The 17995-nt window shown below is 51.4% G+C and overlaps 1 pseudogene; it reads right to left on the bottom strand.

Moving 5' to 3' along the window:
* Positions 1 to 17995, bottom strand: part of LOC131563696 (hydrocephalus-inducing protein homolog) — a 69424-nt pseudogene that overhangs the window by 38850 nt on the left and 12579 nt on the right.

Here is a 17995-nt window from a genome sequence, read left to right as displayed (position 1 = left end):
GGGCTTCCTGCATGGTTTAGAGAAACCAGAGACTTTGCAAACGACTTCTGTACGTACTGGTACCAAACAGGTGCTGTGCCATAGAATGCAATGAATCAGTTTGTGTGCGTGGCATCGAGCAGAACCCAGGCAGAATCAGGGAGAGCTGAAAAGCTTCTAAATTACATCTGAACTGCCTGTTCCAGGGATTCTGTACTTCACTGGAAACCTGGGAACCAGAGGAAAGGCCTGAAACTCCAGAAACCAAATCATTAACCGTCTTCTCTTTTTCACACAACTGGCAGGAGGCAGAAAGATGATGCTGGAGTTGGGATCCAGAGGCTAAAGGGCACCTGCTCTGTGCCTCAGTGTTATCATCACTGCAGTTGCAGGATGCCTGGGGATCCTTTGAAGCAGAGGAGGCTTAGGGAAATGCACAGAGCTGTACCATACAGCTGTACCATCAAGCATCCATGCCAACAGCAGAGAAGGCAAAGAGACACAGGAGATGTTGGGTTTTTCCTTGTCAGCCTGAGGAATTCACAGGAATCTCCAGATTTCCCAGCTTCCCTACAGCATCAGTGTACAGACATCACCGTGCCTTGGAGGGTCCTCAAAAGCCTCCCTTTACAGTGAGCACAGAAACTGGCATTTCTCTGGAAGTGGCCACCATCTCCTTGGCACTGCAGCTGGAACTGCACTTTTACTTTGGGGAAGTCAAACACCAGTCTCATCTCTAAAAGCATCTTCACTCACTATACAAAGTGCCTCAGCAAGGGTAAAGAGGGGCTTCAACACAAGCACACACCCCCCTCAGCCATGCTGTTAAATGCCAGCATGCAATCCAGACTTACCTTCTCCACATAGAAAGAGAATTCTCTGGCTGATACTTCTATAGAGGGATGAATAAACTCACAGGTGATGATTGTTTCTATTATCCTCTCCATCTTGGGGTCTGTGCCAATGATAGTATCACAGTACACATAATCCTGCACCTCCTGCAAGCAAGAGTCACTTGTCACCAGTGGGTAGTGGCAGGGCTCCCTGCAAATGCCCTGCATTGGCTCTGCACCCACCACGGGCCCTATTCCTGCCACAGTTACAGTCACTGCCCCCTTTTCTTCCTGTGCTCAAATTGTCTGTGACACTGCACCCCAATAACCACAAAAGGTACTTGTGAGAAACCCCCTTCCTTGACATGGCTTTTGTTTCACTCTGTGCTCACCCCAGATAAACCACTTGGCACTTGTTTAATTCACTTTCTTTTTGGGCTCCTAGTCTAAGTAGAACTTATTTCTCTGCCCTTCTTTGCTGTGTCTCAGCATGCAACACTGCTTGCCCCAAAAGAGCAATATTTCCTTCCACCCCTGCTTTGGGATCAGCACTGGGTTTTGGTAGCTGTGGAATCACAATAAAGTCTCAGCTGGTCTGATGGTGGCCAGCAAGGAAAGCAACTGGTGCTGCCACAGAAACGTGTAGCCTTAAATCAGTTTTGTGAAGGCCCCTGCTCATGTCCCCACGCAAATGTCAAGGGACGGTTGCAGCTCTGGACCGCGGCCTGAGACCTTTTGACCCGGCTAGTAGAGAGGGCGGCCAACAGCCCCACTGCAGCGGGGGGTGTCAGTCCCGGTGGCAGGGCCCCAGGGCTGACAGCTTCAGGCACCCCTCGGCGGTGGAGGCCTCGGGCTGTGCCTGCGGGACGAGGTCTCGGGGGAGAGCTGCGAAGCAGGACGAAGCGAATGAGAGCCGGACACTTCCTGGGGTCCAAACAGCTTTAATGCGCAGGGGCAACCAGCAGGGAGTGACAAAGAAAAGTGACAGAGCATGAGGTTATAAAGGGAGGTGGGAACCAAGGGAGGGGTTTACAGAAGTTGAAGGGAGAACCAATGGATACATTGTATAGGAGGGGCCCCGGGACCACAGCCAATCACGTCTCCCACTAAGGGGAACATTCTGGGAAAACTGGGCAGGGTGGGGAGTGCTTGACTGGGCCCAGGGAGGAGAGAAAACTATACATATTTGGAAATTGAGGGAGGGGAAATTATATAACTTAGGGAAAACCGTAGCAACCATATAATAGACAGAAACTGAGGCGGGGAAAACTGGGAGGGCAGAACCATCATAACAAAGTAGGGGAGAAACAGAACATACCAACAAAACACACTACAACAGACGGTGGAACAAGCCCAGAGGAGGGGATCTCACCTGTGGGATGCGGGAGAAGCCTCGCAGCACCATGTCCTCAGACTGGCCTCGCGCCAGGCCCATCGCTGGTGACTTCACCCCAAATGCAGGCTTGGCACGTTTGGGCTTCTGGGAATCATCCTCGGGGCTACTGAGGGCTGAGACACTCTGGGCCTCCTCCTCAGGTGGGCTGTAGCATTCTGCACTCCAGAAGAGCTGATGGTAACGGCGGCCCTTGTTTGTTACTTTGAAGTGACGAATACAGGGCACCAGGCTGGAATAGAAGGCAGGATGGAAAAAAGTATGGGAGTAGCTATTTTCCTGGTCATCAGATTGCTCCCAGCGAGCAACCTGAGGTGTTAATTGCTTGGAGACTGTCTTCATCTCCAGCTCTTAATGTGGACCAGAAGTAGTGTGTGATAAGCTGCCCTTTTGATGTCATTATTGCAACGAGAAATATGTTTATAACGGTAATGTAACATTTCCAGGTGAGGATAACAGGACATGGGGTTTTCCCCCAAAATGTTTGTTCTGGGGTGATTCATACTGTTGCTGTATTTTGTGTTAATCTGTGCCCAAAACTGAAACTGAATCTTTGAGATGCTGCCCTTGGGGACCTTGTGTGTGGGGGCAGGATTGCAGACATTCCTAAAAGCTGCCTCAGAGGCAGTTTCTGGATGATCCCAGCAAGCTGGCAAAAATCATCTGCCTGCTCCAGGAGAGGAAACCAGGGGAGCAGAGCCTCTCTCATTCATATCAGCCTTGGCTCTGCACTGGGAGCCATTTGCAGAAACTTCATTTTGCAATTAGAAACTGTTTGGAAGTGAACTTTGCAAACTCTGCTGGCAGCTCTGCCTCTGGAACTGCTCTGTGAGCTCCTGCCTTCCTGGTGGGGGTTGTCACCCTCCTGTCTCTCTGTTCCCAGGGCCCCTGCTTGGCTGGGAGGTGCCACTGGGAAAGGGCAAGGGCAAGAGAAAGGATCTTCCTTCCCTTGGTCCCTCAGCCACATGGAGGGACTGCCTCATCTGGGCACCATTTCAGGAACCTTTTGTTCTGGGGCAGCCTGTGAGATCATTACTTGATCAAGCCAGGACATCAATGTATTGGAACTAAAGACAATTTGTGGCAATTTAGCAACTGGTTTCCCTTTCAGTGGCTTTTGAGGGTGTCTAACAACTCTCAACTGCCCATCACATGTTTGTAAAGGAATCTCTGCCTTTAGGGAAGCAGTCAGGGCTTTGAACACTGAAGAAGATCTTGCTGGAAGGACTACAGAAAAACTGCTCCTTGTTGAGACAGGAGGAGAGGTGGGAGTGGAGAGATCTCCTACCTGAATTGGTATCCCAAGTTGAGCTCTGGGGCGAATGGTTCATCTATGACAATTGTGGTGCCAATACCGAAAGCCTGGAGAAAGACGGTGCTCCAAAGGCTGTCCCTAATGAACAGCTGGACAGAGTCCTCAAAGCCCACAGTGTCATCCAGGGTTGCTGTGACAGTCATAGGAACCTCACCCCTAGCAGGGATCACTCCTTCACTGGGTTCAACAACAAAGCAGTAGGACTTGGAAAGCTGTAAGACAAACATAATATGCATTTAGGATGGAAACCATACACCCTGGTGTCTTGTGGGATATAAGAAAAAGAAAGACTAAAGAGGGGAGGATACAAATCCTGAAGGCTTAATCTCCCTGAAGTTAAGCTACAGTACTGGGCAACAGCAGAGCTCATACAACCTGTATTTTCCCCTCCTTTTAGGGACTCACCCAATTAACCCCGTTTTGCCCAACCCAAGGGATGCTTATCCTCAGGAGAGTGTTCCTTCCCCAGTCTTTCTCTGCAGTGTGGGCCAAGGAAAGCTGCTTTCTCTCTCCTGGCCTCTCACAAAGGCTCAAGGCCAGAGGAAGTCAGGACTGCTCAAATCCCACTGCAGAAACCACATGGCTGGAGGACACTGCTGAGAGCCTGAAGAATATATCTCTGCAAAACCAGGTAAGCAAAACCCCAACACCAAACGATTCTTTCCCAAGGAGCCATCAGTGCTTCTCAACACCCCCTGAAGGACTGAAGCCCTCACTCCCCATCAATCATCAGCTGTAGAGAGGTGCCCCAGGGCCCTCTGCTTTGGAAAAGTCACCTCTAAATGCTTATAGCAGAGCAGGAAAGCAGGAAGCAGAAAGAAAACTGGACAACATGTGCTCTGTGGGCATGGCCCACTCTTCCCAAGAACTCTTGTCATCTGCTTTCTCATGGACTTCATGGACTGAGCAAGGGAGCTGGAAGGTACCCAAAGGAGGGGGAAAGGCCTTGCACCAGCACAGCTGTACAGACACAGCTCTGCAGGTCTGGCCCTGGCAGGAGCATGTGAAACCCAACCTTTACACACCATGAGCACCCAGCCAAGGTGCACTGCTCCCTGCAGAGGCTGAAAGCAGAACTCCATTGTGGAGTCAGAGAAAGCTGCCCTGGAAAAAAACCCTCGCTTCAGAATGACATTTATCTCCCAAACAGCTGGGAAAGCAGCAAGAGGAAAATTCACACCCCTCCTCCTTGGCCCAGGAGGCTGTGGCTGGACTCTCCCACATGGCCTGATGCTTTATCCACAGACCAAACAAGTCCATAGCATCAGGTTTTATCCAGCTCCACAAGTTCAACACACCCAGCGTGAAGAAGAACAAGCCTCAAGCCCCTCACAGATCTCCCCCTCCAGCAGACATCCCAGCCAGCCCCAGGCCCAGCCTACAAGCCCTTCCTGGCTGCACCGGCCCTGCTCCCCCTGCCAGGGGAGCAGCCCCAGCTCCTTCTGCCCTCTGCAGCCCCCACACATTAAACAGCCTTTCTCTGCAGCTGCTCCCCAAAGATGCTCTTCAATAGCACAGAGATCACAGGCTGGGGGTGCACAACCCCCACACTTGTCTTTGTGTGGACAGCCCAGATGGCTTGACCCCCAGCAGGTGTGAAAATTGCCTCCCCACCAGCAGTCTGAGGACACACCTCACACCCTGCTCTCTACTATTAACAGCAGTTTGGCACAAAGCAAATGCAGATGGGACAGGGAAACCACAGTGAAACCCATGCTCTGGGGAGCAAAGGACCACAGGTTTCTCTTGATCTCGGAGCTCCAAAATGTGACACACACAGCTAAAGACAAAAGATAAAATTAAGGGAGAACTTGTCAACCCAGATTAATTTCTGCTCCAACATCTCTGCACCTGACTTCACTGAGGGGTGCCCCAGCTAAAACCACTCCAGAGCAGGTTCCTCTTGCCTCGCTCAGAAGGAATATTGTACTATCTTGCCTCCTCTCACACAGGGCAATATGGAAATCTTGCATTTAAAAACCAAGTCATGGCTGCTACTGGCCAGTCCATTTCCCTGGAAAACAGCCCCACAGATACTTACAATGTCTGCCCTGAAGGCTACAGGGACGAGACATTCACTGAAGAGGGTAAAGCTTTGTGAAGCGGGTTGTAGAGCTGGGATCCTGCCAAACTCTAACAGAGTTGGACTTGGGTAGATTTCATCCAGCCATCCAGTGCTCCGTAATTCTACTCCCTGTTCCAGGAAGCAGGCAAGAAAGATTAAAAAACCACCCAAAACAAACCACAACAGGGAAACCTAAAAAAGCTTAAACAGCTCAACCCTGCTCAAGTTATTGCTTTAGGGACAGCTACCATACTCCAGCTGAAATGCTGGGCTTTTGGGGAAAAGAAAAAGAAAAATACAGGTTCACCTCCAAATTTAAAAGGATTAAGGTAAGAGAACCTTTCAAACTACAAATTATTGGCCCAAAGGTAAAAGCTTTGCAAGAAATCTCTAGTTAAGACCAGGCTGACAGTTAAACAAGTGGTTATTCTGGTGGGGAGAAACCCTCCTCTTTAAGGTAAGCAGCCTGATAGTTGAAAGCAACTGTTTTGTCAAACTTCAGGCTCCCTGGCACAGCCTGCATTGCCTGTCCTTCCTGTTCACTGATTTACATGCAGTGCCACAATGGCCCAGGTTCAGATGTTTGGTGCCATCCAGGGAATTTGGCATCATCATTTCATTATGTTTTAATACCAGTTTAAATCCTTGCAACCACTCTTCAAATGCCAGCTTTCCTTTCTTTTACAGAAAGCTCAAGATTCCCAGAAGTCTTCTGACATCTTTTGTGCTCAGAGAGATGGACAAGACATTTTAAAACAGATGTTTCCAAAGTTAACAGCATTTTAAAGATTAATTAACTAAAACTACCCTCAATTCCAGCTTAGATGAACTACCTTCTGTGTCAGACATTGACATCACCACCTATGAGGCACGGGCTGTTTGTGCCACCCATCCCTCCTGTCCTTCTCCACAGCAGCCTGTGGCTGTTTTCCCTGGCAGAATCCCTGTCCCCTGTGCACCATTCCAGGAGCAGTTGCACACAGGCTCACATCTCCCCTCGCACTCACCCGTGGGTGTCTCGCATCCCCGAACACGCCGACGAGAATGTTGGTGCGATGCTCGCCCACTGTCTGCACTTCGATTGTAACTGGGATCTCTGCAGTGCTGTAAGGCTGGACAATCCCACAGGGCTTGGGGCTGCTGTAGAGCACAGGAGAATCCTCCTTGCGTTTCTGGAAGGGACAGAATGAAATGCAACTTCAGAGGGACCTCTGAAGAAACTTTAGACTCCTTAACATCCACCGCAACAGCAACATACACACATGTTTAAAACTCCTCAGGACAAAGGTAAAAGGCACAAACAAGCTGCAAGAATTGTAGGCTTAGCACTCCCAGGGGATCCTGCAAGGAGGCTGCCAGCACAGCCACTGGTGTCTGTGGATGCAGCAGCTTTTCACAACCCTCTAAGATCTCCCATGAGAAAACACCCTGTAGACTAAGAACATAAACTGTTTCCTTAAACTGCATCCTAAAGTTTGCATTCAGGTAGGATCCTGTTCTCAGCAGATTGTTAAGACTGAATAGAAACCAGCAAGGTCTTATCCAAACCCTTTTTTCCCCTAATAATCTCCCCAATAACATTTGACAGGAGCAGGTGGATGTGATGCCAAACCTGGGGAATAAGCCCGTAGCAGCCAGGAAGGCTGGTGGAATTCGTAACAAAGAGCTTCCTCTCATATGGCACCTTCAGGAGGCACTCACGGTACGGCAGGATTATGGGGAACACATTCAGCTCAGGAACGACACATCTGGGCAAAGAGATGACCCCAAGGGAATCAGAGATACTGAGAGAATGGAGAACATTTACCCCCAAAGATTGTGAAATGGAGCAGAACACATTGGTCACTGTCAAATGGGCCTTTAACAGCCCTACAGTGATAAATTGCCTTCTACCTCTTCCCATCCAACATGTCTTGTCAAGGAGGGGCAAACCCTGAGAGGCAGCACCCAGAGGCTGCCAAGTGCCCCAGGCAGAGCACTTTGCCCCACAGCTGCCTCAGCCCCTCCTTTACCCAAGAAGGCTTGCAAGGACTCCTGGAACAGTCCCGGTGATCCATGAGCTCTGGGGGAGCCTTCCCAACAAGGACCACTGCTCACTAAGGCTCAAGGAACACACAACTCTAGTGTCTCAGTAAAAATGACTCTCTTCTCTCCAATGGTGCTGTTGCCCTGCCTGAGAACTCAGCTGTTGGCCCCAGCCTTGGAGGGCACGAGACACCAGCTGCCCCACAGAGGGGCTGATCACCCACCCCCTCCCAGGCCCTGCAGCTCCCTTGCTCCTTCACTCCACAGCTCCGGGCACTGACTGGCCCCAGCTCCATTTGCTTGACAAAATGGCAGCCCAGGCACTGACTGCCTCTGCCTGGGAGAGGGAACAGCACCAGGGAACTGCATCCCTCTTGGCATTAAACTGACGCCCACAGCAGCACAGCAGGGTGAAATTCTGCGGCAGCAAGAATGACTTTTGGTTTAAATCTGAGAACACTAAAGCTCAAAATGGGAAGCACAGGGAAGGAGAAAAACTGGAGCTGACCTGCCACATCAAGGGCTGCTTTCCCCTCGTAAGACCCTGCCCTTAGCACTTTAACTGGGAGCCACTTTCCCCTGTCACATGCCCTCATGAACAGAACCAGACCCTGACTCTCAGCAGGCTGCCTGGTTTGTCCCAAACCAATGCACGGTGGCTACAACCAGCACAACTCCATCTCTTGCAGGAAGAAGGAGAGAGGGCCCTCGGGAAATTTGTTCCACCTCAAGCACCAACACCCAGGCCAATAAATGATATCATTCCTGGTCCCTTTAGAAAAGGGCCCAGGACCATGCTGGGCTGTGAGCAGAGGTGCTTTTCACCACAGGCTGCTGTCCAAGCACTGCTGTTCTCATGTCCAGCTGGCACAACATGAGGGCATTAACCAGCACTTCTCCTTGGGAGCTGCAGCCAGCAAAGCCTGTGCAAGGCAGTGCCTGGGGGAAGGGGAAGGTACCTGGCTATGATGAACACCGTTGCCACTTCCTTAGCAATACCCTGCAGGTCCACCAGCAATCTCCGTTTGAATCTCGTCACGGTGTTGGAACAGAGGGTCACCTGGTGGAAAAAAGAAAAGTAAATTCTTCCTTACAAAAGCTCATTACTCACATGTGATATCCTCCAGTTCTTGAGGGAGGATTTGGTCTTAATTCTTCTGCTGGTCCATGTGTAGAGCAGAGTCTTAGAGTAGCAAAAGCCTTCTGGCAATACCAGATTTGTCAAACACACCTTGCTATCACAGCATAGGTCAGCTTCATTAAAACATTAGACTAAAGCTCTACACACCACTGTATTCAAATTAAGGGGCCAATTTCTCATCTGACCACAATGACATAAATGCAGAGGAAATCTGACTTGAACACAGTGAGTTCAGCTTTACAGAAGGAGGCTGAGGGCAAAGAGTGGCCCAGCAGGTGCTGGGCAGTTCAGGGCTGCAAAGTGTTTTGTCTCCACTGGAGATCCCTGCAGTGAACACAAATCATTCTGCTCCCCAGGAGAGGAGAAATGAGACCAAGAAGAAAAGCTAACTGCTTTATGACATCTCCCTAACAGATACCTTCTGCCCTCATCCTTGCTCTGCCCACTTGCAATCAAAGAAATTGCTCTCAAAAACACAAGAATGGCTTCAGGACTTGACTATATGGTATTGATCTCAGTGTATGATTTTGGAAACAAAACAGTGCTCCTGAGGAACATCCTGGGTAACCCAGCTAGCAGAGGCCTCCCAGCAGTGCAGATCTCTCACTCCCAGGATGCTCAAAGCTGGCACCAGAGCTAAAGCCCTCCCACACTCCAGTGAAGCTTCAGCCCTGGTGCTGAAGCGTCTGTGGCTGGATTCTTCCCATACCTTAATATGCTGGTGTCCCTGGGGGACGATGGTCCCTTGGCTGGGATTCATTGTGAACTCCCTTGGCTCCATACAGAATTTAATTCCCTTGTCCCAGGATGGGTCACCTTCTTTGCGTATTTGATCAAAGCTGCTCACAGCTGGCTGCATGCCATCCTCCGACATGCGGAGCTTGAACATCACGGGCACCACAGAGTTGTTAGTGAGGCAAATGCTCTTGGTGCAGGGAAAGCCTAGGAAAGGACACAAATATCCATTTAGGCACTCATCATGGCATGACTCCTGGTGGGAATATCCTGGCAGGATGAAAGTGTGATTGGAGTTGAGCTCTTTATTATCTGAACTACAGCTCACCAAGAAGCTGCATGAGGAATTAATTGTCACTTAGTTCCCTTTGACACTGACTGCAGACTGCAGCCTTGAAAATACCCACTCCTAACCCTGCTGAACACTGCAAGCTTCTCTCTTTGTGATGGGGAGGAGCTCCCTCACCTGCCCCAAACCAGCACCAGTTCTCTCAGTGATGAGTGTGCACCCAGACCGAGCATTTACTCTGAGAATTCAAGCTGTAAAATTCCCTGGTAAGTCTGCCAACACTCTCACCATTTTCAAGATACATAAACAGTGAGTTGTCATTGAGAAGAAGCTACAGCAAAAGAAAGTGAGGATAGAATCAGGAACTAGAACGTGATGCACTTAATGCAGTTTCTCTCTGCAGGACCCTTAAAGCATCTCTTGGTTTGGGCCAAACAGACTGAGCACGTGACAGCTCAGAGCCCACTCAAGTGGGGGCAAACCCCAGCCTTGCTTTGAGATTAGCAATTAGGAACCAGGTCCCACATCACCCAGAAACAGGGACATCACAGCCGTGCTGCTCACTGTGATTGTGCCTGCAAGGGGATCCCCACTTTAGCTCTGAGATTTGCAGAGATACAGCCACTCATGGTGGGGATGTCCTGCAGAGCCTGGAGAGCAGCCACAGCCTGATCTGCAGTGCACATCTGGCCGGGCTGGCCAGCTCTGTGGGGAGGAGAATTCTCCCCAGGCCTGCTCACCAAGAGTCACTGGAACACAGATGGGGAGAAAAAACAAATGCAGGTGCAGCCCAGAGCTTCTCTGTGCCCATCAACAGTGATCTCTGCCAGCTCCAGCAGGGACTCCAGCAGGGAGGCAAGAGAGGCACAAAAAGGACAAACCCAGATGTCAAAACCTCAAATGAGACTGAGGTCAGCACATGCAGACAACAGCTGAAAAGAAGCAAAGATACAACAGCTGCCTTCAACTGAAGAGACCTTAGGAATGAAATTGGATTCAGCAGGATGAATCTCCTGTTTCAGAACCATGTTTCTATCTGTTGCCTTTCTTGTTTCATTTCTTCAAAAGGCAACTTGACAAGCGCCTCGGTTGTGATGCAGGCTGGGGAAGAAGGAGCTCAGGAAAGGCAATGAGTTTCCTTCAAAAGATCATGAATTTCATTGTTCTGGGTTTAGGCTTGGTAGTGAATGTTGCCCTTGGTCTGGGAAGGGGGATAGGGGTTTTGGGGGGTTTTGGCCCTGGGCTGGGCTTTTCGTTCGGGTTTTTTTGGGAGTTGAGGCTGTGCAGTCGGAGCTGAGGTTGGGCAGGGAGCGGAGCTTCCCTTCCTCCCGCTCGGGGATCGAAGCTCGGCCGGTGCTGCTGCGGGAGGTTTGTGCTTGGCCCCGGGACTGCCCTGGCTGCAGCTCAGCGCGGGCATCGACCCTGCCTGCCCCGCTGCTGCTGCTGCTGCTTGGCACTGCCCACATCCCCCTGCCCTTTGGGAGTTTGCAAAAGGAGCATTTCCATCCTTCCCTCCCTCCTTCTTTCCCTGCCCTGCCAGAGTCCACAGCTCCTCTTGCTGTGATCAGCAAAGGGGGAAAACGGGACTTGGCGGCTGGGAAACGTCTGTTCTTGCCTTCTTGTCTGTGATATAGTCTAGGAAAGAACTGTTATTCCTTTTCCCATAGTATTGCCTGGGAGCCCTGTAATTTCAAGGGTATAATAATTTGGAGGGAGGGGCGTCATCTTTCCATTTAAGAAGATTCCCACCTTTCTTGGCAGACATCTGTCTTTTAAAGCAGGACAGAGACACCAGAAAATACTGACTTTCTATTCTGTGGTTCTATTTGATCTCACAATGGCAAAATGCCCCCTGAGGCAGCAGCAGCCCTGCAGTTCACAGCCTGAAGAGGCTGCTGTGGCAGATCATGAATGAGGGGTGCTTTTCTGTTGGAAGGCACAGATCCCTGACACTGTGTCCCAGCCCAGGGAACACTCACCAAAGGAGACGTCCCCGAAGTCGAGGTCAGGGACGTCGAAGTATAAATCCGGTCCAGTGACGCTGCCCCTGGATGGCGAGGACAGAGCAGGCAATGGCTCGGTTAAAGGCATTGCAAAGGTCTGGCTGTCGTGGCTTGGGGACACAAAACCTGGGCTCAGGGCACCCTGGGTTCCCAAGCAACACAGCCCCGTGTGCTCAGCACAGGGCCCTGGGCACAGGAGGCAGCTCAAGCCAAGTGGCAGCAGCCAACAGCCCCTGATGGGCAGGCAGGAGAGGCCCCAGGATGCCAGTGGTCCCATGAAGGACCCTGAACACACACCCCAACATGGCTCTGTGCCTCAGTTTCCCCAGCTGCAATGGGATGGACATCAAGGTGTCCCCACAAACTTCTGTAAGCAGCCTTTCCAGCCACAGGTTCCCTGCTTTGCTACTTCTTAGCTGGAACTGCTGTTCCCATAGAGAAGCTTTCTCAGGAGAGTTTGACCCACACAATCATTACAGACAGAGTTCTGAGACATGAATGCAGGGGAGCCCCAAACATCCTCTGAAAAGAGCAGCAACAGTTCTACCCAGGGCACAGATGAATCCTAGAGGAAAGGACCAGCTTGTCAGCAGTGCACAGCTGGCACAGCCAAGAGCAATAGCTGCAACAACCAAACAAGGCTGTCCTGAATCTAGCACACCACCTCACCTGTCCTTGAACTCAGCAGACACACTCCAAAAACCACCAACACCCTCTGAAATCAGCACTTGAAGCTGCACAACATTCACCAGTTGATTTCATGTATTGATGCCAATCAGTGCCCACTCTGCCTTTTGGTTCAAAATCAAGGAGCAGTGAACTGTGCCTTGTGTTGTACTCACAGGACTGCCCCTGGCTCTGCCCTGCACATCTCAACAAGAGACACCTGCCCTTGCTCAAGGAGAAAGCTGCTTATGCAGAAACATCCCATGACCAGTTTGGGGGAGGGACAGAGGAAAATCAATTATTTGATGGTGAAAGGTTCCCTCTTGATTTCCAAACTAAAGAAGCAGCACTTTTCCTCCAAAAACAAAGCCAGCATCATTGTTTGTCCACTATGGGCAGACGTACTCACCACTTTTCTCTTGCTAAGTAGTAACTTCCTTGTTCCTTTTTGTCCATCTCCCTTATCTTATTACTATAATCAAGTGCAGATTGTTTTCATTTCTTGACTGCCTTGAGCCAGTGCCTCCCAAGAGCAGCAGCCCAGCTCCAAAGCTGCAGAGCAGCCAGCATCAGCTCTCCTGCTTCCACTCCATTATCCCAGCAGCACATGGCTCAGGCTGGCAGGGACAAGCCCTCATGCTGCTGTGGTGCTGAGCACTGAGCTCTGCCTCCCCTGTGATCAGCCCTTCTCCCTTTGGCTGGGCCAGGATTGTCTCTTGCCATGGCACCAGCCCACGGGATGGTGCCCCAGTCCTTGGCACAGTTCCTGCTGCACAGTTCCTGACTCCCACATCAGCCCTTTGCTGGCTGTGCAAAGGAGGCACCAGAGCCCTCTGTGCACAGGAGCTGGGAGCACAGCTTGTCCCCACAGCATGGCTGGGAGAGGGGAGCTGAGGCTGCTGCTGCCCATCTGGCAGGGATTATTCACAGGAGTTTTTACAAACCCTGCTGCTGCTGCAGAATGACCCAGGCTGGCCCATGTCCAAAACCCTGGGGGCCTTGCTGGGTGTTCAGGTGGGACATCCCAGAGCAGCTGCTGCCCAAAGCTGATCCATCCCACTGCCTGCCATGGCCCAAGGCAGAGGGAGATCCCCGCAGGGAGGAGTCATTGCAGCTCCTGGGTACCACACAGGGCAGCAGGCAGCCTCACACTAAGGCAATGCCAGGATCACAGCAGAGATTCACACCTCAGGCAACACCTTTTTTCTCTGCTCCACCCCAGAATGAGGTAGATGGGGGATGTCCCAGAGACAGCTACAGATGTGCCCACCCAGCTCCCAGGGTCCTTACTTGATGGTCAGGATCACAGGTGTAGGAGATTCAGTGACACTGAATTGAAATTCTTCCTCAAACCACCCCAACACGTTGGTATGGAAGGAGACCCGAACAGTCTGGGTCCCACCTGCTGGAATGATGCCCCGCTCGGGCTTAATCTTGAAATGGAAGTCCACCTCTGTGGTTGAAGGGATATAGGTGAAGGGAGCATCAAGAGCTCCTTGGTTAATCAGTTCCACCTGCAGAAGCAAGAAAGCAAAATGGAAATACATGTGGAATCTTCCCTTCTTGTGAGTTATTGTCTAATGATGCAATGAACACCCAGAAAAGGCAGAAGATGCTTTGTGGTGTTGAATGGCAGAAGTCAAAATATACAACAGGACAAGTTCTGCCTTTGGGTTTTCATGCAGAGCAGTGGCAACTCCACAGAACTGCAGTCACCCTGGGCTTACCCCATGGACACAGAGCAGTGCCCCTCTGCTCAGCAGCACCAAGCTCATTGAGAGCTGGCCCTGAGAGCCCTGAGTGGGGTCATTGCAGCTGCATAGTGAATCAGCCCAGAGCTGCTGCTGCCCCAGTGAGCACAGCTGCAACAGCACCATCTACTCATTCACCTTTTCCCAGACCATGAAAACAATACATTGAGAATGAGGCATCAGCATCAAAATGTACAGACAGCACCATCTTTTGGTGAGAAAACTCAGCGTGTCTTTCCCTTCCCCAGCCACACTTTTCAAAGTGTCTGGCATGACATAGGGCCTCCTTTTCTACCTCTTTCAATTGCTCTCATGATTTTTTTGCAAACTTGACACTACTGGGGGCGAGGAAAATAGATAGAAAAATTCTTTGCTTTATTCCCAGGAACACTTTTCTCCTTCTAGAGCCAGAGATGCACCAAGGCTGAAGTGTGGTGAGGGACTGGTCAGCAAGGGAAAGAACTCCCAAGCTCTTTGCAAGGGCCTGCACTGAGCCAGGAGGCTGGATGGCTTTCCTGTGACTTCCAGGAATAGGCAGGGACACTTGACTGGAAGCTGTTTGCAGTGGGCTGAAGCCCAAGGCAGCCAGTTTGTTGCAGCTGCTTCTGCAGAGCCCAGTCCAAAGGGGCCTTGTGTCTGGCACAAAAGCCTCTGAACATGCAGCTTTTTGAGGCAGTGTTGGTTTCATGTGCCAAGGAGTTGTTTTGCAGGAAGTCTCCCAGCTGATCCCTAAGGAAGGCTGCCCAAAAGCAGGGACTGGGGCTTCAGGAACAACAGACACACCTTTGTGACCCCTCAGATTTGAGCAGTACAACAAATATTTCCTGCTCACAACTGCCCAGGTTGGCAGGAATTCCACAGCTGCACCAGGCTTGCTGCTGCCTCAGGAGCCATCAGGATCCATCCCAAGCCCCGCTGCTCACCTCATGGGCATAGCAGGTGTGGATAAAAATCTTGCCAAGGTTCAGCGTAGGAGAGCTGAGTTCAACCAAGGGTCCTTGGCCTTCCCCTCTGAGGAGCAGGGGCATCCTGCTCTCACGGCCTGGGGAGAGATGTCCATTTCAGTACAATCATTCCCTCTGTTCCACTGGATTTTCCAGGCTGCCTCAGTGCTTGTCTCTGACTCTGAGCTGGATGCAGTCATGCTTCGAGCTACCTGGTCCAGGGGGAGGTGTCCCTGCCCATGGCAGGGGCCTTGGGACTAGATGACCTTTAAGGTCCACTCCACCCTTAAAATACTGTGATTGTGTGGTTTCCTTCCCGTGCACCTAGAGGAGCTTTGAAATCCCTTCAGTAAAGGCACAAAGCTCATGAAGAGTTTGGCAATTACCAAACTACCTGGCCCAGGAGCACAGGCCTTTGTTGCCCCAGTGCTCCCCTTCTGCCACTCAGCACTGTGTTCTGTTTCCACAGAGTGAGAGCTGCAAGGTGACAACTCCCACACAGGGAGAGAAGCAGGGGCTGGCCAAGGGTGCTCCTTCTACAAACAGCCTGGGCTCAGTGGGGCTCAGCCACCTCTGCTCTGCTGCTGTCTGGGCATGGGAGGTGATCCAGGCTCAGGGAGCCCATTTCTAACTCAGCTCCTACCACCTGATGATGGATCCATGGCAAATGGACCCATCCTGGAGGCCAGGGGCCTGCAGGGGCTGAGTGCTTGTTCACTAAAGCTGTTCTGCTCTGGAGTTCTCTGGCCTTTGAGGAAATGCTGGCAAAGCCATGGCACGAAACCTCTCCCTGCACTGCCTGGGCTGTTCTGGGATCAGTCAGGCAGACACAGCATTCTGAGCCCTGGCCTTGTACAGGAGACTCCATGGAAGCTGCAGGGCCAGTGGGGATGTGCCAGCACTGCCCTGCTGACCAGGGACTCTTCCCAGCAGTTCCATGGGAGCCCAGTGGGCTCAGGCTGGCACCATGGCTTCACTGAGAGGGAGAGAAGCAGGGCAAAGGAGCTGCACCTGAGATGCTGCAGTAAGCCACACTTCCATACTCCAGTGCTTCCATGGGTTCGAAGGTCACCTTGATTTTTGCCGAACAATGGGGCCCAATTTTTCCCTCCTACAACAAAAAGAGACAGCAAAACATTGCTCTTCAAACTTCACATTTCTTGTTTCCAACCACAGGTCTGTAAGCCTTGATTGAGAGCATCAGTGATGAGTGAACAACACAAGGAGCCAAGGAAAGCCTCCAAACCCAGCTCAACACAGCGCTGGAAGCTCTCAATGCTCAGCTGATCAGCTCCCACTCTCCACAATATTCCTGCTGCTCTGACACAAGCTCTTGGTCCCATCATGCTGCTGTCAGCTCCATGGGATGTAACTTCCACTGTGCACTGGTGGCTCTTGGCCTTAGATGGGCTAGGAGTAACCAAGAAGAGAACATGATCCCCTTCCTTGAAATACAGATATTAGTTAAGCTGTTTTGAAAGAAAGCAGAGGTTGGGATTATTCTGGGCTTCACTCCAAGATGAGAAGGGATTTTGCTCTGTGCAGGCACCAGGCATTCATCATCTCTCCCAATGCCAGTACTCAGAATCAGGGCTCTGGTTGATGGGAGCACGTTGCAGTTTGCTTGCATCACCAGAAAAGGAAAAGGTTTTCTGTCCCTGTGTGCAGGAGAACTCCAAAGGCCCATTTCAGCCTTCCACCCTTGTGTCCAGGCTCACAGATGACACTGAAAGGGACACTCAGAAACAGTGCAAGGCATGGTTACAGGAGGGGATTGGCATTTCTGTCATTAACCTTGGGCTGAATTTGGCCTCCTTTTGCCAGGGAACCTTTGCAAGCTTCAGGTCAGTGTGTGAGCTGGCAGTGCTCCAACAGCCTCTGCTGAGCCCCACGTGTGGGGGGAGCCCCTGCCTACAGGAACTGCTCCCTGGGACACTGCAAGGACACGTAGGCAGGGCCTTGAGCTCCAGCCTGGCAGCAGAGCTGGGCTTTGTCAGGCTCCCAGCCCTGCCTCGAGCCTGCAGGGCACAAATGCTTTGAGCAGGGAGCTCTGCAGCCGCTCCAGAAACTCCATGTGCTCCCTGCCAGCACATGGGGCCAGCTGAGGATCTGCCCAGTGACTGCAGCCGGGGAAAGGGTGCTTGGGAGCAGGAAGAGGAAGAGGAGGAGGAAGAAAATGAGGTTCTCAGCTGTCACTTACCATTGGCTCAATGAAAAAAAAGTCATTGGAGAAGAGCAGGGGGTCTTTTTGCGCCTGTGCCTTGATCTCCTGGACCCTGCTTCTCAGGAGGGTAGTGTGATCTTCACAAAAGCCCACCTCCTTCTCTACTTCTTTCTCCTCCATGAAGTTTTCCAGCCAGTCCTCATCTGATGGGTGCAGGAAAAGACTCTGCCTGCAGCCACAGGGAGAGACAAGGCCAGCAGATGGTTTCATGAGCCACATATTTGCAGAGAGAAGTGGGAGTGCAGGAGAGCAAAGCACTTGGGGAGGAGCAGCAGCTCCCCAGCAAAGGCTGAGCCCAAGCCACGAGGGTCCCACATGGATCAGAGGATAACTTGCTGTTCAATGGCACAGCAGGGAGTTTCAGCCCACACTTGCAAGCTCAGGAGAGGTTTCCAAAGCCAGCATCCCTCCAGAGAAATCTCCTGGCTCAAAGCCTCTGCCAAAACTGAGGCAGAATCCACCGACCACCTCAGCTGGCTTTTCCTCCCACTGAGCTGCTTGGGGGATGCAGATAAAGGTCACAGAGCACCCACTGCAGCACTTCCCTGGGAACGGGAGATGAAGCTGGGTTGCAGCTACGTGTTACCAGCATCACTCTTTGTTTCTTCCATTTTGAACCTGCCCTGTTCCCT

This window comes from Ammospiza caudacuta, chromosome 13 (assembly GCF_027887145.1).
Source record: "Ammospiza caudacuta isolate bAmmCau1 chromosome 13, bAmmCau1.pri, whole genome shotgun sequence".
In the NCBI taxonomy this organism is placed as follows: Eukaryota; Metazoa; Chordata; class Aves; order Passeriformes; family Passerellidae; genus Ammospiza; species Ammospiza caudacuta.
The sequence above is the reverse complement of the archived record's forward strand: the minus strand, read 5'-3'. Positions and strand labels throughout refer to the sequence as shown.